This window comes from Triticum urartu, chromosome 3A, assembly GCF_056163025.1.
Source record: "Triticum urartu cultivar PI428250 chromosome 3A, HENAU_Tu73, whole genome shotgun sequence".
Taxonomy (NCBI): domain Eukaryota; kingdom Viridiplantae; phylum Streptophyta; class Magnoliopsida; order Poales; family Poaceae; genus Triticum; species Triticum urartu.
The window spans coordinates 308,259,380-308,282,928 of NC_141875.1; positions in this window are offsets into that span (position 1 = coordinate 308,259,380).

Sequence of the window (23,549 nt, forward strand, 5' to 3'; positions counted from 1 at the left end):
AACGATCCACCTGTAGGATTGAAACAACGAATAAATCTGATATGATAACCAAGGAAGAGAACTCTAGAACGAACCACCGTAAGAATTGAAAATGATTGAAGAAAAGATAAAGAAACACCTAGAAGAATTAGAGAACGAATGAAGATACTTGAGGGGATTTAGATACAAGAGAACGAAGAGATCATGAGCTGATAAGAGAATACTTGAATGATGCACCGGTAAGATTTTGAGAACGAGAGCTGAAAGCTGGAATGAATAATTCTTCTGAAATGATAGCCTCCGAAGAATCAAACTGACAAAGGTTCCTGAAATGCTCCGGATGGGTAAAAAGAATTCTCACAACCGAAAACACTTATGAGAGGATGGCATCAAGCTTGAACTACGCATCTCTGATAAAACGGATAAGATTTGGAGGAAAAACTCTTTTTTGGTCTTCAAATGTTGAGCATGGCGATGAGAAACACCACCTTGAATTGTTAAGGCACTCCGGGATAAAGAATAGAAAGGTTGAACCAACGATGAAAATAATTTGAAAGCGATATTGGAGAAGGCAATTGACTGATGAAAATTCATTCTTACGTCAAACTTTAAAAGATTTGATAATCGCACCGGGAAAATTAGAAGAGTCAGGTAAGATCCTGGGAAAAGACCTGTGGGTTAGGGCCCACTCGAAAGAAACACCATTGAAAACATTACTTGAAAGGGAGATTGCACCGGTTGATTTAAATGGCTTGAAAGAGATAACATCCTCAAAAGAATTTGAGCGAGTTGAGAATGGAAGCTTGAATCTTTTGAGATATCTTCAGCACTCCGGAACACTTGAGTAGCAAGCGGGGAATGATTATGAGGTGCACCGGCATGAGAAAACATTTGAAACGAGGAGAGGATATGCTCAACAAAGCTTGAATTGAATCCACCGGAGAAGAAAGAGAACGAATAATGATGAACTTGAGGCTCCGTTAGTATCTTCCTGAGAATCACCGGATAAGAAGATTGACGGAAAATAATGGAGAAGCTTCACATCCATAAAATGGATATTTGATTAAGAAATCCAAGTCCTTGAAGAAAAAGGGATGGGAGGGCGGGAAAACAAAGGCAACTTGGAGATAGATGAAACGAACAACATTGAGAAAACCGAGAGGTGATCTTGCGGATGTTGAAATGATCAGATCCACTTGAAGAGAAACACGCCGATTGAAAAGGATTGACATGACAATCTCGATTATCATGAAGGATTAGTACTCTCATAGAAATAAGAGAATCAACACTTGACATTGAAGCAACTCGAATACCACAAACCAAAACAAAACAAAGGATTGGCTTGCAGAATAAGCCAGAACAAACATATGATAGACCCCATGTCATATCATGTGTATGTTGGAAAGAATTCCTACATGATACCTGAATTCCTACTTATAAACTCCCAGAACTTTCTGGTTATGCAATCAGGTGTTGGGGATACAGGGGAAGCATAATATCTCACCCAAAACTAACAATACCTACATCCAGCTGTATCCATCCTTCAACACATAACCAAGAAACCTTCGGAAATCATGTACCTCAACCTTTGAAAAGCATCTGTTATATGAGTTATGGCAATACTCCCGAACTCCCGGCCCAATACTGGGTGGCATCGAGGTTATCTCACCAACAACTGCATAAAAGAGATTTTCGATGTCGGCGAACTCAGGTATTCCAGAACTGCAATGATAAAATTGTGACGACAACACCTGGGAGCTCAACTCCCCGGGACACTGCCACAACCCCTAAATGCCAGGAGGCACCAAGAACAATATTCTCGTCACAAAACCATCGGGACGATTCCAAGATACCCGCGTGATCCTAATTTTTTTTAGTGAAATTTGAGAAGAGAAGAGTCAAAACTCTACGTCAGGAGGCCTCACCAGAGCGAAGAAGGGACTGAGGAGTAAAAAGAATCCTACTCTCCGATATATATATAATCCTATAAGACTCAAAACATTTTTCTAGACTCAACAACGTCAGCGATTCGATCAAGGAGGGGGCTCCTAAGTCGGGGAAGGCTCTGATTACCAACTTGTAACACCCACGATGCGGCTATATCTCCCACGTGTCGGGGCACGACTTAGAGGCATAACCGCATTATAGGCATGTCGCAAGAGGGGTAATCTTTACACATCCCATGTACTGAATAAGAAAGGGATAAGGAGTTTACTTACAATCGCCACTTCACACAATACATAAATATAGCATTACATCATCTAGAATACGATCAAAGTCCGACTATGGAACCAAAATAAAGAAAGACCACCCCTATTGCTAGATCTCCGATCACGTCGACTGGGCTCCACTACTGATCAACTTGGAACGAAACAACACAACGAACAAAATCTTCATCGAGCTCCCATCTGAGCTGGGTTGCGTCACCTGCACTGGCACCATCGGCACCTGCAACTGTTTTGGAAGTGAGATCAAGACTATTTAAGCTTATGGGAAGGGAAAGGTAGTGAGGTGGAGCTGCAGCAAGCATTAGCATATATGGTGGCTAACTTACGCAAATAAGAGCGAGAAGAGAAGCAAAGCAATGGTCGTGAACTAGAAGTGATCAAGAAGTGATCATGAATCTACTTACGTTCAAGCATAACACGAGACCGTGTTCTCTTCCCGGACTCCGCCGAAAAGAGACCATCACGGCTACACACACGGTTGATGCATTTTAATTAAGTTAAGTGTCAAGTTCTCTACAACCGGATATTAACAAATTCCCATCTGCCAATAACCGCGGGCACAGCTTTCGAAAGTTCAAAACCCTGCATGGGTGTCCCAACTTAGCCCATCACAAGCTCTCACGGTCAACGAAGGATATTCCTTCTCCCAGGAAGACCCGATCAGACTCAGAATCCCGGTTATAAGACATTTCGACAATGGTAAAACAAGACCAACAAAGCCGCCTGAATGTGCCGACAAATCCCGATAGGAGCTGCACATATCTCGTTCTCAGGGCACACCGGATTATCCAAACTTCCGGTAGGCCAACCCAGAGTTGCCCCTGGTGGCCACCGGTGGCTGACAGGTTGGACCAACACTCAGAGGAGCACTGGCCCCGGGGGGGGGGGGTTAAAATAAAGATGACCCTCGGGCTCCGGAAACCCAAGGGAAAAAGGCTAGGTGAGGCAAATGTAAAACCAAGGTTGGGCCTCGCTGGAGGAGTTTTATTCAAAGCGAACTATCAAGGGGTTCCCATAACACCCAACCGCGTAAGGAACGCAATATCAAGGAACATAACACCGGTATGAAGGAAACTAGGGCGGCAAGAGTGGAACAAGACACCAAGCATAAGGCCGAGCCTTCCACCCTTTACCAAGTATATAGATGCATTAAAGTAAATAATATATATTGTGATATCCCAACATATCCATGTTCCAACATGGAACAAACTTCAACTTTACCTGCAACTAGCAACGCTATAAGAGGGGCTGAGCAAAGCGGTAACATAGACAAACAACGGTTTGCTAGGAAAAGGTGGGTTAGAGGCTTGACATGGCAACATGGGAGGCATGATATAGCAAGTGGTAGGTATCGCAGCATAGCAATAGAGCGAGCAACTAGCAAGCAAAGATAGAAGTGATTTCGAGGGTATGGTCATCTTGCCTGAAATTCCGCAAGGAAGAAGAACGAGTCCATGAAGAAGACAAACAGACGTAGTCGAACGGATCCTCACAAACGCGACGTTAACGGAACTAACCCGAAGAAGCAACACCGGAAATAAGAAAACAATATAGTAAAACAACCATCACATAAACATGGCATGATGCACAACCAAGTATGATGCATGTCCGGTTTAATGAAGCATGGCATGGCAATATGCACAAACGATACTACAAATTAAGTGGAGCTCAATATGTAACGAGTTGCATATTGATGAAACACCACAACAACTATTTAGTTCTCTCCCGTTTAAGTACTCAACAAAATTAAATGTTGGTCATCATGGCAAAGGGGTGAAGCATATGAAAACTACCTATCTAGGCAAATTTAAATGAGGCCGGAACAACAAACAACAAGTCCAGAAAAACCTCATGAGCATATATTAGATTTGGTACTGTTCTGCCCTAAACACAATTTTAGAGTTGTTAAACATGCAAAGCAAGTACACCATGTTAATCTAGGCATTTTTCTACCCCATTTACATATAAAGTTTGTTAGGTTTGGAGCTACGGTTATTTAGTTATGAATTAAATCATTTTAACATGGCATAGGGGAAAATTAAAGCAAACAACAATTTAAACATTTCAAACATGGATGAAAGTTGGATATTATAAATCTAGATGAAAATCTAAGCATTTTTCATATATAAGGTTTTTACATATGATGCATAGATTGTGAGTTATTAAATGCATGAAGTCTAGGGGGTTCTCTGCAAAACCTCCTGAACTGAAAAAAACATAACGGGCCGAATTTGCAGGCTGCTGGGGCGCTAACCATGGGCTGAGGCCCGGTTCGGTGTAGGAGGCTGAGGCAGAGCTAGGCCGGCTGCGCAAGTGGTGTAACACCCCGGATATGATTTCCCAATATGTATTCCAACTCTTGCCGTTTCCGGCGTTAAGTTATTTTATTTTCTCGGGTTCGGGTCTTTGTCTCCGTGTGTTGTTATCGTTGTCATGCATCTCATATCATGTCATCATGTGCATTGCATTTGCATATGTGTTCATCTCATGCATTCGAGCATTTTCCCCGTTGTCCGTTTTGCATTCTGGCGCTTCGTTCTCCTCCGGTGGTCATTTCTAGCTTTCTTTCGTGCGTGGGGATTAAACATTTCCGGATTGGACCGAGACTTGCCAATCGGCCTTGGTTTACTACCGGTAGACCGCCTGTCAAGTTCCGTATCATTTGGACTTCATTTGATGCTCCAACGGTTAACCGAGGGACCGAAAAGGCCTCGTGTGGGTTGCAGCCCAACACCCCTCCAATTTGGCCCAAAACCCACCTAAACCTGCTCCATCATCTAGAGCGTTCGATCACGATCGCGTGGCCGCAAACCGCACCTCATTTGGACTCTCCTAGCTACCTCTATGCCTATAAATAGGCCCCCCTCGAAAAATCCCGGATCCCCTCCTCCTCTAACCCTAAAAAAATTGTCCCTCCGCCGCCAGACATGTCCGCACCCGCCGGACACGCCCGCGCCGCCGCGCCCAGCCACCCAGGAGCCGCCACGTGGCCTCCCGCCTCCGTCCACCGCGCCGGCCCGCTCGGGCCCGAGGCTGGCCCCGCGGCCCGGTCGCCGCGCGCTGCCGTCCATCTCCTCCAGCCGCCTGCCCGCGCCCGAAGCCCGCCGCCATCGCCAAGCTCCGTTGCGGCGGCCCCTTACCGCCCGCGCCATCCCGAGCCGTGGCCACCTCCGCCGACCTCCTTCCGCGCCGCTCCGGCCTCCCCCCTCGTCGCCGGCGTCCTCCCCGTCCCCTAGCCCATTATTACACCCACAGCCCCTACTGTTACATATACTGGACCAATTACTAGAGCTCGCGCACGCCAATTAAATTACCAGGTACTTTCGTTTCTTGGTAATGATTCTAATGTTCATGAGATTATGATGCTGCCTAAATTGGATACATTTGTTTTGCTTTCAAATGAAGGGCCTAGCTTGGAGAAGGATGAACATTGGAGCAAGAACACGCATGAAGTTGATGGCATGCGCAAGGGGATCAAGAACGGAGTTACAAGTGATGATTTTAGGACTTTGAAGCCTCCATAAGGAGTGCATGAAGCCATGGACGAAATATACAAGATGCCACTTCATAATATTCGTCCATAGGCTATTCTAGGTGCTGCGTCACCTTATTAATGGGCCAGGCCCATGTAATTTCGAAATACTTAAGTATAGGCTATTTTTAGAGTCCGTATGTGTGGGGAAACAAGAGTTAGGGTTGGTTTCGGACCCCACCCTCAAGGGCCACGAAATTCCCCTCTCTTCCTCCATATATACATCCCCTAGGGCGTCGTTTAGACTTTGGGTTTTGTTTAGATTAAAAGTTCGCCATAGCTGCAACTTCGCGTACTTCGTTTGTGTCCAACGACCAGACCAAGACGTCACAGAACCCCACCTTGATCAATAAAGCTTTCATCTTATATTCGCAATATCCAGATTGCAATCTCAGTTTCTTGCTTGTTCTTCGTTTGCTCGCAGGAAACAGGCCCTCGTGGTCAGGTTGATCGTGCTCCGGCGTGGTCAATAACCCCTCGGAAGTTGGTTTAGCGATTGCTAAGGCGCGACGTCTCGCACGTTCGTAGTCGGATCGTCAAGGTCGACTCCCACAGAAAACGATAGCCACCATCTCATCGAAACATCGGGACACCTTTGCCTCTATCAAGTGGTATCAGATTTCCAGGTTGCTCGGTGAGATTTTACAGTTTTTCGTAGATTAGATCGAGTCTGTTCTTCATACCTACAGTCCACGAAAAAGCCACACAAAAAAATTAGGGTTAGTTCATCATATCCGAACCAATCTGAGCCTTTGCATAATCTTTTTAGGGTTTTTGCTTTGTTGAATTTGCGGTTGCATCGTCGTGTCAAGTTGCTGGTCTTAGAGTCTAGTCTTTTAGAGTTTCGAGTTCTGGTCATAAGTTGTCACGCCGCCGCCGCACCATCATCATCGCCCATCTACCACTTTTGCTTATCCGCCACCGCTCTGAATCCTTATCCATATACCACTACCAATCCGTATCCATATACCACCATCAATCTCTATCCATATACCACCACTGCTACCATATACCACCACCGCTGCCATATACCACAACCATATATCCACCACCAATCCGAGTTCTTCTCATATTAGGTTTGTTCTTGAGATCAATCTCAATTCCGATTCGTGTTTCCTTGCCTGCGTAGGTGTCGGAAAAAAAAAGTCTGGAGACCCCCGGGCAGTTTTTAGGCCAAAATTTTCACGGGCAAAAATATTTTTTCCCTATCCTATTTTTAGGCTTTTCTGAGTCTTTTGAGCCACGTGCCATCATAGTGATTTTTTGTCGCACTTTTTCGTCGTCGCTGCCCTGATTTCCGAAAAAAAAGTGAAAACAAAATTTTCGTGCCCATCCTATCAGTTTGACGAGGGAAGAGTTTTGAGACACTCGCCATTATAGTAATTTTTCGCAAAAAAAAAGAGGAGCGCAAAAAAAAAGAGGAGCGGAAAAAAAAAGAGGAGCGCAAAAAAAAAGCCAAAAAAAAGTTCTAGAGTGTGCTTTTCCCTTATTTACGTGCAGCGCCGTGATTTTGTTAGTGTTCTAGGCTCGCGTCTCTAGCACGGTCTAGCCTAGGACCAGCACAGTACCGTCGTTGAGCGTTTATTCAACTTTGCATCTCTGAATTGATTATTGCTGACCCTTTTTGCTACCATACTATAAGCCTTCCCAGCTCCACATACCTCTACGTCGTGCGTTTGACTCTCCTTGGCAATCGCTCTATCCAAGCTTTTGAGAGTTTTGACTACAACGGTTGCCGATCACCGCCTCCTGCTGGGTAAGAACTGGTAAGAATTTGAGATTTGCTTGACGGATTTGTGACACCCGCCACCACCACCTCTTGTTAGTATTCTGTAGGATCATATTCTTGTGTGTTTTCTATTGTTGCTAACCATGGCAGGATCACAAGCCGACGAGACTGACTGGGAGAACATGACGAATCAGGAGTTGCATGATAAATTTCAGCAAATGATGAATGGACAGGTGCAGGATGTGCTAAACAGATTTGAAGAGGCCATGGAGAAGATAGATGACATGGAGAATACGTTCGAAACAAAGCTCGATGACAGGTTTAATGAATTGCTCGCGCGTCTTCCACCACCACCACCGGCTGCACCTAACGCACCTCTACAACAACAACAACGACGACTACCTACACATCGTGAAACAGCCCTCCGTCGAGCGAGCCGTCTCCCTCTTGCACCTGGCCAAACTGTTGGTGCTGCTGTTGCTACTTCTGTGGCTCCTGCTGCTGATGCGGAGGAGGATGATTTTGCTGGCGATTACGAGGATGAGGTTGATCAAAATCAGAACTACGTGCCACCACCAGCACAGCAACCATCAGGTCGTCCACATGCAAATAATGGCAATGGTAGGGCTCACCCTCAGGTACGAGATCATGACCATCTCCCTAAACTAAAATTGAATATTCCACCATTTGAGGGTAGATATGTTCCTGATATATATCTTACTTGGGAGTTAGAAACTGAACAACGATTTACATGTTTACAATATCCCGAGGAGAGACGTGTTCCTGCTGCTGTTTGTGCTTTCACTAGTTTTGCATGTGTTTGGTGGTCTGAGCATTGTAGATTATATCCTATTCCGGCTACTTGGGCTGCTTTGAAAACTGCTATGCGTACTCGTTGGGTTCCACCATATTATGAACGTGAATTACTTCAAAAATTGCAGCGCTTAAGACAGGGAAAAAATTCTGTAGAAGAATATTATCAGGAATTACAAACTGGCATGATTAGATGTGGTATTGTTGAGGAGAATGAAGCTATGCTTGCACGTTTTATGGGTGGATTAAATAGAGAGATTCAGACGATTCTAGAGTATAAGGAGTATACTAATATCACTGGTTTATTCCATCTTGCTTGTAAAGCTGAACGTGAAGTGCAGGATCGACAGGCATTGGCGCGGACTAACTTTTCTGCAGGTCGACCTTCATCATGGACACCACGTGCATCATCTACTTCCACACGTTCTGCTTCACCGGCGCCTCCGTCGGCTGCCACCTCCAACCGTGATACAATAAAGCAGGCACAATCACCACTATCTGCCAAGAGCACACCTTCTGGGCCTGCAAAGAGCTCTTCTTCATCCATGGCATCAACAGGGCAAACACATGATATTATTTGTCGACGTTGCAAGGGTGGAGGTCATTATGCGAGAGAATGCCCATCTAAGCGTGTGATGATTGTTACTGAGGATGGTGGGTATGAGTCCGCTAGTGACTATGATGAGGAGACTTTGGCTCTTATTACACGCGACGAACACGGTGGAGACGATTCTGATCATGAGACGCAATACATGGCTCCTGAAGATGCTGACAGGTATGAATGTTTAGTTGCTCAACGTGTTTTGAGTGTGCAGGTTACACAAGCTGAGCAAAATCAGAGGCATAATTTGTTCCATACAAAGGAAGTTGTGAAGGAACGTTCTGTTCGCGTGATCATAGATGGAGGGAGTTGCAACAACTTGGCTAGCATCGAGATGGTGGAGAAGCTATCTCTCACCACAATACCACATCCACATCCTTACTACATCCAATGGTTCAACAACAGCGACAAGGTTAAGGTAACACGTACTGTCCGTGTGCATTTTAGTATCTCTACATATGCTGATTATGTTGATTGTGATGTGGTACCGATGCAAGCATGCTCCTTATTACTTGGTAGACCATGGCAATTTGATAAAAATTCTATTCACCATGGTAGAAACAATCAGTATACTCTTGTTCATAAGGATAAAAATATTACTTTGCTTCCTATGACTCCTGATTCCATTTTGAAAGATGATATTAATAGAGCTAATAAAGCAAAATAGGAGAAAACTAAGAGTGAAAATCAGACTGTGGCAAAAGAATTTGAGCAACAAATGCAGCCTAATAATAATAAACAATCTAGTGTTGCTTCTGAAATTAAATTGAAAAGTGCATGTTTACTTGCCACCAAATCTGATATTGATGATCTAGATTTTAGCAAATCTGTTTGCTATGCTTTTGTGTGCAAAGAGGCATTATTTTCATTCGAGGACGTGCCTTCCTCTTTGCCTCCTGCTGTCACTAACATTTTGCAGGAGTTCGCCGACGTCTTTCCACAAGACGTGCCACCGGGATTACCACCTATTCGCGGGATTGAGCATCAAATTGACTTAATTCCTGGTGCATCATTACCCAACCAGGCACCATACCGTACCAATCCAGAGGAGACGAAGGAGATTATGCGTCAAGTACAAGAACTGCTCGACAAAGGTTATATACGCGAATCCCTTAGTCCTTGTGCTGTTCCTATCATTTTAGTGCCGAAAAAGGATGGTACGTCGCATATGTGCGTTGATTGTAGAGGCATTAATAATATTACTATTCGTTATCGTCATCCTATTCCTAGGCTAGATGATATGCTTGATGAATTGAGTGGCTCTACAATATTCTCCAAAGTTGATTTGCGTAGTGGTTACCATCAAATTCGTATGAAATTGGGAGATGAATGGAAAACAGCATTTAAAACTAAGTTTGGATTATATGAGTGGTTAGTCATGCCTTTTGGGTTAACTAATGCACCTAGTACTTTCATGAGGTTAATGAACGAAGTTTTACGTGCTTTCATTGGACGATTTGTGGTAGTTTACTTTGATGACATATTGATTTATAGCAAATCTTTGGAGGAACATTTGGAACATTTACGTGCTGTTTTTATTGCTCTACGTGATGCACGTTTGTTTGGTAACCTTGGAAAGTGCACCTTTTGCACTGACCGAGTATCTTTTCTTGGCTATGTTGTTACTCCACAGGGAATTGAAGTTGATAAAGCCAAGATTGAAGCTATTGAGAGTTGGCCGCAGCCCAAAACGGTCACACAAGTGAGGAGTTTCCTTGGCCTCGCTGGTTTTTATAGGCGTTTTGTGAGAGATTTCAGCACCATTGCTGCACCTCTCAACGAGCTTACAAAGAAGGATGTACCTTTTGTTTGGGGTACCGCACAGGAAGAAGCCTTCACGGTATTGAAAGATAAGTTGACACATGCTCCTTTACTCCAACTTCCTAATTTCAATAAGACTTTTGAGCTTGAATGTGATGCTAGTGGAATTGGATTAGGAGGTGTGTTATTACAAGATGGAAAACCTGTTGCATACTTTTCTGAAAAATTGAGTGGGCCTAGTCTGAACTATTCTACTTATGATAAAGAATTATATGCTCTTGTTCGGACCTTAGAAACATGGCAACATTATTTATGGCCCAAGGAATTTTTTATACATTCTGATCATGAATCTTTGAAACACATTAAAAGTCAAGCAAAACTGAACCGTCGACATGCTAAATGGGTTGAATTCATTGAGACTTTCCCTTATGTGATTAAACACAAGAAGGGTAAAGAAAATGTTATTGCTGATGCCTTGTCTCGTCGTTATACTATGCTTTCACAACTTGACTTTAAAATATTTGGTTTGGAGACCATCAAGGATCAATATGTTAATGATGCTGAATTTAAAGATGTATTGCAGAATTGTAAGGAAGGGAGAACTTGGAACAAGTTCGTTCTTAACGATGGATTTGTGTTTCGTGCTAACAAGCTATGCATTCCAGCTAGCTCCGTTCGTCTTTTGTTGTTGCAGGAGGCGCATGGAGGAGGATTAATGGGACACTTTGGCGTCAAGAAGACGGAGGATATACTTGCTACACATTTCTTTTGGCCAAAGATGAGACGGGATGTTGAGCGTTTTGTTGCTCGCTGCACTACATGTCAAAGAGCTAAGTCACGACTCAATCCTCATGGTTTATATATGCCTTTGCCTGTACCTAGTGTTCCTTGGGAGGATATATCTATGGACTTTGTTTTAGGTTTACCTAGAACAAAGAAGGGGAGGGATAGCATATTTGTTGTCGTGGATAGGTTCTCGAAAATGGCACACTTTATACCATGTCATAAAAGCGATGATGCTGTTAATGTTGCTGATTTGTTCTTTCGTGAAATTATTCGCTTACATGGTGTGCCAAATACTATTGTTTCAGATCGTGATACTAAATTTCTTAGCCACTTTTGGAGATGTTTATGGGCTAAGTTGGGGACTAAGCTGCTTTTTAGTACTACTTGTCACCCCCAAACTGATAGACAAACTGAATTAGTCAATAGAACATTGTCTACTATGCTTAGGGCTGTTTTGAAGAATAACAAGAAAATGTGGGAAGAATGCTTGCCTCATATTGAATTTGCTTATAATCATTCATTGCATTCTACTACTAAGATGTGCCCTTTTGAAATTGTGTATGGTTTCCTACCTCGTGCACCTATTGATTTGTTGCCTCTTCCATCTTCGGAGAAGGTTAATTTTGATGCTAAAGAACGTTCTGAATTGATTTTAAAAATGCATGAGTTAACTAAGGAAAACATTCAGCGTATGAATGCTAAATATAAACTTGCTGGAGATAAGGGTAGAAAACATGTTGTGTTTGCACCTGGAGATCTTGTTTGGTTACATTTGCGTAAAGATAGATTTCCTAATCTGCGCAAATCAAAGCTAATGCCACGTGCTGATGGTCCTTTTAAGGTTTTAGAGAAAATAAATGATAATGCATATAAACTTGAGCTACCTGCAGATTTTGGGGTTAGTCCCACTTTTAATATTGCAGATTTGAAGCCTTATTTGGGTGAGGAAGATGAGCTTCCGTCGAGGACGACTTCATTTCAAGAAGGGGAGGATGATGAGGACATCAATACCATTGTTACACCCACAGCCCCTACTGTTACATATACTGGACCAATTACTAGAGCTCGCGCACGCCAATTAAATTACCAGGTACTTTCGTTTCTTGGTAATGATTCTAATGTTCATGAGATTATGATGCTGCCTAAATTGGATACATTTGTTTTGCTTTCAAATGAAGGGCCTAGCTTGGAGAAGGATGAACATTGGAGCAAGAACACGCATGAAGTTGATGGCATGCGCAAGGGGATCAAGAACGGAGTTACAAGTGATGATTTCAGGACTTTGAAGCCGCCATAAGGAGTGCATGAAGCCATGGACGAAATATACAAGATGCCACTTCATAATATTCGTCCATAGGCTATTCTAGGTGCTGCGTCACCTTATTAATGGGCCAGGCCCATGTAATTTCGAAATACTTAAGTATAGGCTATTTTTAGAGTCCGTATGTGTGGGGAAACAAGAGTTAGGGTTGGTTTCGGACCCCACCCTCAAGGGCCACGAAATTCCCCTCTCTTCCTCCATATATACATCCCCTAGGGCGTCGTTTAGACTTTGGGTTTTGTTTAGATTAAAAGTTCGCCATAGCTGCAACTTCGCGTACTTCGTTTGTGTCCAACGACCAGACCAAGACGTCACAGAACCCCACCTTGATCAATAAAGCTTTCATCTTATATTCGCAATATCCAGATTGCAATCTCAGTTTCTTGCTTGTTCTTCGTTTGCTCGCAGGAAACAGGCCCTCGTGGTCAGGTTGATCGTGCTCCGGCGTGGTCAATAACCCCTCGGAAGTTGGTTTAGCGATTGCTAAGGCGCGATGTCTCGCACGTTCGTAGTCGGATCGTCAAGGTCGACTCCCACAGAAAACGATAGCCACCATCTCATCGAAACATCGGGACACCTTTGCCTCTATCACTCCCCGTCCTCCTCGAGCTCCAACTCCGGCCGGTCATCCTCGGGCGCCGCGAACTGCTCCAGTAATGGCGAACCTCGGGAACCGTGTCCCCAGATCCAGATCCAAATTTTAGGGTTGACCCCGTTTTTTCCCCCAAGTCCCTAATCCATGTGCTCCTGTTCGTCATGCTATATCTCTGCATCCGTAACTCCGTTTTTGGCATATAGCATATCAAAATGTTCATCTCAGAGAGTACATCATTTCATTCCATTGCATCATTTTCATTTGAGTTCATCTTGATGCCCGAAATGCTGTTAGAAGAGGGCTACTTGAGATAATTGTCAGATCTGCTGCTGCATTTAGACATTTGTCATTTTTGCCATGATTATTGTGTGCATGATATGCCCTGATGCTCTACATATGTTTTGTTAAGGGTTTTGCCATCTTTCCAGAGGTGCAACACATGTATTTTTGTGATGTGTGTGGTGCCTAGTGCAAGCTTGCAAAGTGAGGTACTTGGTAATTCTGATTTCAGGGACTTAGCATTTCCACTAAGTCCTTGAGCGGTTTATCTCATGTTGTCATATGTTCATGTTGTTTTCGAGTGATCCGTGCCTCTTTTGAGGATGATCAGTAAGGATGTTTTATTAATCTTGTAGTGCTCTATCCATCCATGTCTTTGTTTGCAATTATGGAGCACCCTAGCTTGAGACAATCGAGCTCTACTTTTGCTACTTTGTGAATCTGGGCAGATTGTCAACTTGTTTGCAATTTTGCCGATGATGTTGTAGTTGATCCGTGCATGCTATGCCATTGTTCTTGCCATGTCTAGCTTGCATTTTGTGTATTCTTGATGGATGTATTCTTAGCTTTCCATTACTTGCACCGTAGTGAGTGCATCGAGCTCGTTAACATGCCTACTTGAGTTATGTTCAGCATGTGCCAGTTTTCACTAAGTCTGAAAACTGATTATGTTTTTGCGATGTTCACATGCTTGTTAGTATATTTTCTGATCCCATTTGGCTCAAGGTCACTAAGGGACTTTTGTTAAGCTTTTTGAGTAGCTTCATGCAATGTCTTACTTTGCCATGTTCAGGTCCTGTAGCATGTAGTTTCGTTGCTCCGAAGAGTGCTACTTGATCTGAAATTTCAGACAAGTGTTAATTTCACTAAGTCTGAGATCTGTTTGCCATATGCAGTTTTGCCATGCTTGTTTGAACCTGTTAATGGATGAATTGGCCGTAGCTCAGTGCTATACTTTTGTTAAGCATCTTGAATGCATCCCTGCCATGTATTTTGATGCCATGTTTGAGTGTTGTAGCATGTTCATCTCATTGCATTTAGATGACTACTTGCTGTAAATCGCAGACCGGTGTCATATTTGAATCGCTTGCCATTTCCAAACCGTAACTCCGATTCCGGCGTTCTTTATATCGTTTTCAAGTGATTTCATCTCATATTTCCAGTGGCACACTTGGATTTCCAAGTTGAGGCCAGTTTCATGCTTTTCCTGCCACATCTTGCATATGCATCCCGCTTCGCATCCCGCATAGCATATCATCATTGCATCATATTGTCTGATCCCTGCACGTGGTTGATTGTGTTCCATTTGTTTGTTTGCCTTGTTTGGGTAGATCCGGGAGACGAGTTCGCTAATGAGGAGCCCGTTGAGTTTGCTTTCGAGGATCCAGTCAACTCTGACAACTTTGCAGGCAAGATGATCATGCTCTCGAAATCACTACTATCTTTGCTATGCTAGATTGCTCGCTCTTTTGCTATGCCAATGCTATGATGCCTACCATTTTCTTTCAAGCCTCCCAAATTGCCATGCCAAACCTCTAACCCACCATGTCCTAGAAAACCGTTGATTGGCTATGTTACCGCTTTGCTCAGCCCCTCTTATAGCGTTGCTAGTTGCAGGTGAAGATCGGAGGCTGTTCCTTGTTGGAACATTTATTTACTTGTTGGGATATCATTATATTGCCATGTTATCTTAATGCATCTATATACTTGGTAAAGGGTGGAAGGCTCGGCCTCTCGCCTAGTGTTTTGTTCCACTCTTGCCGCCCTAGTTTCCGTCATATCGGTGTTATGTGCCCGGATTTTGCGTTCCTTACGCGGTTGGGTTATAATGGGAACCCCTTGATAGTTCACCTTGATTAAAGCTTTTCCAGCAATGCCCAACCTTGGTTTTGCCATTTGCCACCTAGCCTCTTTTTCCCTTGGGTTTCCGGAGCCCGAGGGTCATCTTATTTTAGCCCCCCCGGGCCAGTACTCCTCTGAGTGTTGGTCCGAACTAGAGTCCTGTGCAGCGCCCCCTCGGGGAAACTCGAGGTTTGGTTTTAGTTGTATGGAGAGCTCATCTGAGTGTGCCCTGAGAACGAGATATGTGCAGCTCCTATCGGGATTTGTCGGCACATTCGGGCGGTGTTGTTGGTCTTGTTTTAACCTGTCGAAGTGTCTTGAAGAACCGAGGTACCGAGTCTGATCGGAACGTCTCGGGAGGAGGTCTATTCCTTTGTTGACCGTGAGAGATTGTCATGGGCTAAGTTGGGACTCCCTTGCAGGGATGTGAACTTTCGAAAGCCGTGCCCGCGGTTATGGGCAGATGGGAATTTGTTAATGTCCGGTTGTAGATAACTTGAACCTTAACTTAATTAAAATGAATCAACCGAGTGTGTTACCGTGATGGCCTCTTCTCGGCGGAGCCCGGGAAGTGGACACGGTGTTGGGGTAATGTTTGCGCAGGATGTTCTCTAGATTACTCGCTCGCGCTTTGCCTCCTCTTCTCGCTCTCTTTTGCGAATAGGTTAGCCACCTCATATGCTAGTCGCTTGCTGCAGCTCCACATATTTTTACCTTACCCTACCTATTAAGCTTAAATAGTCTTGATCGCGAGGGTGCGAGATTGCTGAGTCCCTGTGGCTCACAGATTACTATTACACCAGATGCAGGTCCAAATGATTCGCTCCAGGTGACGCGCTCGAGCTCAAGTGGGAGTTCGATGAGGACTCTCAGCGTTACTATGTTTCTTTTCCTGATGATCAGTAGTGGTGCCCTGTTGGGGGTGATCGGGACCATGTCGCTTGTTGGGTTGTCTTTTATTTTGGCACCGTAGTCGGGCCATGAGTGTTTGGATGATGTATGTTATTTATGTACTTGATTGACGTGGCGAGTGTAAGCCAACTATGTTATCCCTTTTCATTATCTATATTACATGGGATGTTTGTGATGATTGCCTGACTTGCGACATATGCCTTCAATGAGATTATGCCTCAAAGTCGTGCCTTGACACGTGGGAGATATAGTCGCATCGAGGGTGTTACAAGTTGGTATCAGAGCCTTCCCCGACCTTAGGAGCCCCATTGCTTGATCGTTTTTAGCAGCCGAGTTGTGTCTAGAAAAATGTTTTGAGTCATTTAGGATTTATATATCAGAGAGTTTAGGAATTCTTTTACTTCCCAGTCTCCTCATCGCTTTGGTAAGGCATCCTGACGTAGAGTTTTGACTCTTCTCTTCTCAAATTTCACTAAAAATTTTTTTAGGATCACGCGGGTATCTTGGAATCGTTCCGATGGTTTTATGATGAGAACATTGTCTTGGTGCCTCCTGTCAGGGGATTAGTGGAAGTGTCCCGAGGAGTTGAGCTCTGAGGTGTTGTCGTCATAATTTTATCGTTGCAATTCTGGAATACCTGAGTTTAGTACGCGGACATCGAAAATCTCTTTTATGCAGTTCGTTGGTGAGATAACCTCGACGCCACCCAGTACTGGGGCGGGAGTTCGGGAGTATCGCCATAACTTGTATAACGGATGCTTTTCGAAGGTTGAGGTAGATGGTTTCTGAAGTTTTTCTCGGTTATGTGTTGAAGGATGGATACAGCTGGATGTAGGATTTGCTAGATTTGGGTGAGATATTATGCTTCCCCTGTATCCCCAACACCCGATTGCATAAACGGAAAGGTTCAGGAGTTTCATAGGTGGGAATTCTCATAGCTCTAGTTCTTCTTCCACGGATATTGGTTTGAGATTGGGATTTCTTACTGATTATTCGTTCTTGATCCGTACCTTGTTGATTTATTTCTCTACCTTAATTCTACGTGGCTTCTCAATTTATGGATATGTGACCATTTCAAGAGGAATGCATTCGTTCATTTTGTTCGGATGTGAAGACTATATGTTGCAATTTTCATTCCGTTGGTTTCAGCTTCATTTTATCTGTCAATGTGCTAACGGTGGTCAACCTCTTCAGGATGGCTCCCGCTAAGAGCACCAGTCAGAATCAGAATCAAGATCCGCCACCACCTCCACCTCCTCCGGAGGCATGGCAAGCTGTGATGGCCGCAACCAATGCAAACACACAGTTGATCATGCAAATTCTCCAAGAGCGCAATCAAGGCAACCAAGGGAATCAAGGCAACAATCAGAATCACTTTGCTACACTCAACCAGTTCCTTGCTAACGGGCCAAAGACTTTCAGCAATTGTGTTGAGGCAACCGATGCTGACGATTGGCTTGTGGATTTGTGCAAGCATTTCGAGTGCAGTAACGTCAGGCCTGAAGATTTCGTCAAATTCGCTTCCTTCCAACTCAAAGATCAAGCTACAGAATGGTTCCAGCAGTACAAGGATTCCAGAGGTGGACGTGTGATCACTTGGGATGAATTCCGTCAAGATTTCCGAGCTCATCACATTCCGTAGAGCGTGGTTGAAAGTAAGCGTGAGGAATTCCGCAACCTGAAGCAAGGCTCTTTGTCTGTCTATGACTACAACAAGTTGTTTCAGAAGCTCGCCCGCTTTGCCAAGAAGGACGTCCCTGATGAGAAGAGCATGATATACCAGTTCAGGGGTGGTCTCAGAGAAGAAATTCAGCTCGCTCTTGTTCTCTTTGAGCCCTTGAGGTACGATGAGTTCTACAACATGGCACTGAAGCGAGAGGCCGCTCAGTTGAGGTGTGATGCTTCCAAGAAGCGAGTCAGAGATGTTACTCCTTCTTCCTCTACTCAAGTGGCTAAGCAGCAGAAGTATTGGCTTCCTCCTCCTCCGTTCCGTCAGCCGTATCAGCAGAAGAGCAAAGGTGGCAGTGGTTCTTCCCACCCACCCAACCCTGGCTTTCAGAACAAGACGTCGTCTCAAGCTCCAAGATCGAGTGCTCCGTACCACCGTCCGCTTTCAGAGGTCACGTGCAACAAGTGCCAACAGAAGGGTCACTATGCCAACAAGTGTCTCAACCAGAGGCGTCTTCCTCCTCCTCCTCCTGTGAGATCGGCAAGTACATCTGTGGTCAAGCATAACCCCAAGCATGCCAAGGTCAATTTGATGAATGCAGCTCAGGCAGAGGACTCGTCAGACGTCATCATGGGTAACCTTCCTGTTAATGATATTCTAGCTAAAGTTCTTTTTGACACTGGTGCATCGCATTGTTTCATTTCCAAACCTTTTGCATCGAAGTATGAGTGCGATTATCAGTATCTGCAAAATTCCTTGCAAATCGTGTCACCAGGCAAGCAAATGACAGCTAATTTCTGCGTCCTGGATATTACTATCACTTTGGGTGACTACAAATTTCTGGCTTCTCCTATTGTTCTGGGTGACTCGGATATTGATCTTATTCTCGGAATGGATTGGCTTTCTAAGCACAAGGCACATCTTGATTGTGCAGCCAGGCAGATTCAATTGACTCATTCGTCTGAGGATGTAATTGTCTTTGCCGCTCGTGATGATACCATCCGTCTTTTTTCTCTCAATGAGAAGGGTGAACTCGATGCTATCTCGCAAATTCCAGTCGTTTGCGAATATCAAGACGTCTTTCTAGAAGAGCTTCCAGGAATGCCTCCGCACTGGCCAGTTGAATTCGTTATTGATCTTGAGCCTGGTACGGAACCTGTGTGCAAGCGTCCTTACAAGCTCGGACCTGAAGAGTTGAAGGAGCTGAAGAAGCAACTCGATATTCAAGAAAGAATGGGTCTCATCCGGCCTAGTTCTTCTCCATGGGGTTGTGGTGTTCTTTTTGTGAAGAAGAAGGATGGAACGGACCGACTTTGTGTTGATTACCGTCCATTGAACAAGAAGACCATCAAGAACAAATACCCACTTCCCAACATCAATGAGCTGTTCGAACAACTCAAAGGTGCTCAAGTATTCTCCAAGCTTGATCTCCGTATGGGTTATCATCAGATTCGAATCCATGAGCAAGATATTCCCAAGACGGCTTTCAGGACAAGCTATGGTTCATATGAATACACTGTCATGTCTTTTGGCCTCGTCAACGCTCCTCCGACGTTCTCTCGCATGATGAACTTCATCTTCAATGCCTACACCAATGACTTCGTTTTGGTCTATCTCGACGACATTCTGGTTTTCTCGAAGAACAAGGAAGATCATGCCAAACACTTGCATTTGGTGCTTGATAAGCTCAGAGAACATCAGTTCTACGCCAAGTTCTCTAAGTGTGAATTTTGGCTCGATGAGGTTCTTTATCTTGGTCATATCATCTCTGCCAAGGGCATTGCCGTGAATCCTGAGAAGGTGTCTGTAATTGTGAATTGGGAACCTCCTCAGAACGTGAAGCAACTCCGTAGCTTCCTCGGTCTCACAAGCTATTGCCGTAGATTCGTTGAAAACTTTTCTAAGATCGCGAAGCCTCTCTCTAATCTTCTCCAGAAGCACGTCAAGTACGTTTGGTCTCCGGAGTGTGACATTGCTTTCAACACTTTGAAAGAGAAATTGATCACTGCTCCAATTCTGACTCGGCCTGATGGATCCAAACCGTACGAGGTCTTTTGTGATGCCTCTCTCGAAGGTCTTGGCGCAGTGTTGATGCAAGAGAATAAAGTTGTTGCTTATACCTCTCGCCAGTTGAAGCCCAATGAGAAGAACTACCCCACTCATGATCTCAAGTTGGCGGCAGTTGTGCATGCTCTTTTGACTTGGAGACATCTCTTATTGGGAAGAAAAGTGGACATTTTCACTGATCACAAGAGTCTCAAGTACATCTTCACTCAGCCTAATCTCAACCTCAGGCAGACTCGATGGGTAAAAATGATTCAAGAGTATAATCCGAGTATCGAGTATACTCCAGGCAAGGCCAATGTGATTGCTGACGCATTGAGCAGAAAGGCTTACTGCAACAGTCTGATTCTTAAGCCTTATCAACCCGAGCTTTGTGAAGCTTTCCGCAAACTTAATCTGCAAGTTGTTCCTCAAGGTTTCCTCGCCAACCTTCAAGTCTCTCCTACCTTGGAAGACCAGATTCGCCAAGCCCAGCTTCTTGATGCTATGGTGAAAAAGGTGAAGATTGGGATTGCCAAGAGTCAACCCAAGTACAAGTCCTACCGCCTTGATGACAAGGATACTCTCTTCTTCGAGGATCGTATTGTTGTGCCCAAAGGTAAACTTCGTAAAGTGATCATGAACGAGGCTCACAATTCTCTCCTCTCCATCCACCCTGGGAGTACGAAGATGTATCAGGACCTCAAGCAAGCTTATTGGTGGACTCGAATGAAGCACGAGATTGCTCAATTCGTGAATGAATGTGATGTCTGCAGAAGAGTGAAGGCAGAACACCAAAGGCCAGCAGGTCTCCTCCAACCTCTTGCCATTCCAGAATGGAAGTTTGACCACATTGAAATGGACTTCGTGACTGGGTTTCCAAAGTCCAAGCGTGGCAATGATGCTATATTCGTTGTCATCGACAAACTCACTAACGTGGCTCACTTTGTGCCTATCAAAGAGTCGATCACTGCAGCTCAATTGGCGGAACTCTATACCTCTCGAATTGTCTCTCTGCACGGTATTCCACAAGTGATCTCTTCAGACCATGGCAACATCTTTACCTCCAAGTTTTGGGATCCTTTCCAGAAGGCCATGGGCACCAACATCCGCTTCAGCACAGCTTTCCTTCCTCAAACTAGCGGTCAAGTCGAGCGTGTCAACCAGAGTCTTGAAGATATGCTCAGGGCTTGTGTGATCTCCTTCGACATGAAGTGGGAGGATTGTCTTCCTTATGCTGAATTCTCCTACAACAACAGTTTTCAAGCAAGTTCGGGAAAGGCCCCATTCGAAATTCTGTATGGCAGGAAGTGTCGTACCCCTCTTAACTGGTCTGAAACCGGTGAACGTCAGCTTCTCAGAAATGACTTAATCACAGAGGCAGAAGAAATGTGCAAAGTCATTCGTGATAACCTCAAAGCAGCCCAATCCCGTCAGAAGAGCTACTATGATAGTAAGCACCGTGATTTGGCTTTCGAGATCGGAGATCATGTTTACCTCCGCGTCTCTCCTATGAAAGGTACTCGTCGCTTCGGTATCAAAGGGAAGCTTGCCCCCAGATACGTGGGACCTTTCAAGATTGTCAGCAAGAGAGGTGATCTCGCCTATCAACTCGAGCTTCCTTCAAACTTTGCAAATGTTCATGATGTGTTCCATGTCTCTCAGCTCCGAAAGTGCTTCAAGACTCCTGACTGCACCGTCAACTTCGAGGACATTGAGCTCCAAGAAGATCTCTCCTATCATGAGCACCCAGTTGCTATTCTTGAAGAGACTGAACGCAAGACTCGCAACAAGTCAATCAAATTTCTCAAAGTCAAGTGGTCACACCATTCCGACCGTGAAGCTACCTGGGAACGCGAGGATCACCTCCGTTCTGAGTACCCAGCGTTCTTTCAGTCCTAGATCTCGGGACGAGATCCTTTCGTAGTGGTGGAGTGTTGTAACACCCCGGATATGATTTCCCAATATGTATTCCAACTCTTGCCATTTCCGGCGTTAAGTTATTTTATTTTCTCGGGTTCGGGTCTTTGTCTCCGTGTGTTGTTATCATTGTCATGCATCTCATATCATGTCATCATGTGCATTGCATTTGCATACGTGTTCATCTCATGCATTCGAGCATTTTCCACGTTGTCCGTTTTGCATTCCGGCGCTTCGTTCTCCTCCGGTGGTCATTTCTAGCTTTCTTTCGTGCGTGGGGATTAAACATTTCCGGATTGGACCGAGACTTGCCAAGCGGCCTTGGTTTACTACCGGTAGACCGCCTGTCAAGTTTCGTATCATTTGGACTTCGTTTGATGCTCCAACGGTTAACCGAGGGACCGAAAAGGCCTCGTGTGGGTTGCATCCCAACACCCCCCCCAATTTGGCCCAAAACCCACCTAAACCTGCTCCATCATCTAGAGCGTTCGATCACGATCGCGTGGCCGCAAACCGCACCTCATTTGGACTCTCCTAGCTCCCTCTATGCCTATAAATAGGCCCCCCTCGAAAAATCCCGGATCCCCTCCTCCTCTAACCCTAAAAAAATCGTCCCTCCGCCGTCGAACGTGTCCGCACCCGCCGGACACGCCCGCGCCGCCGCGCCCAGCCACCCAGGAGCCGCCACGTGGCCTCCCGCCTCCGTCCACCGCGCCGGCCCGCTCGGGCCCGAGGCTGGCCCCCGCCGCCCGTCTCCTCCAGCCGCCTACCCACGCTCGAAGCCCGCCGCCATCGCCAAGCTCCATCGCGATGGCCCCTCACCGCCCGCGCCATCCCGAGCCACGGCCACCTCCGCCGACCTCCTTCCGCGCCGCTCCGGCCTCCCCCCTCGTCGCCGGCGTCCTCCCCGTCCTCCTCGAGCTCCAACTCCGGCCGGTCATCCTCGGGCGCCGTGAACTGCTACAGTAACGATGAACCTCGGGAACCGTGTCCCCAGATCCAGATCCAAATTTTAGGGTTGACCCCATTTTTTCCCTAAGTCCCTAATCCATGTGCTCCTGTTCGTCATGCTATATCTCCGCATCCGTAACTCCGTTTTTGGCATATAGCATATCAAAATGTTCATCTCAGAGAGTACATCATTTCATTCCATTGCATCATTTTCATTTGAGTTCATCTTGATGCCTGAAATGCTGTTAGAAGAGGGCTACTTGAGATAATTGTCAGATCTGCTACTGCATTTAGACATTTGTCATTTTTGCCATGATTATTGTGTGCATGATATGCCCTGATGCTCTACATATGTTTTGTTAAGGGTTTTGCCATCTTTCCAGAGGTGCAACCCATGTATTTTTGTGATGTGTGTGGTGCCTAGTGCAAGCTTGCAAAGTGAGGTACTTGGTAATTCTGATTTCAGGGACTTAGCATTTCCACTAAGTCCTTGAGCTGTTTATCTCATGTTGTCATATGTTCATGTTGTTTCCGAGTGATCCGTGCCTCTTTTGAGGATGATCAATAAGGATGTTTTATTAATCTTGT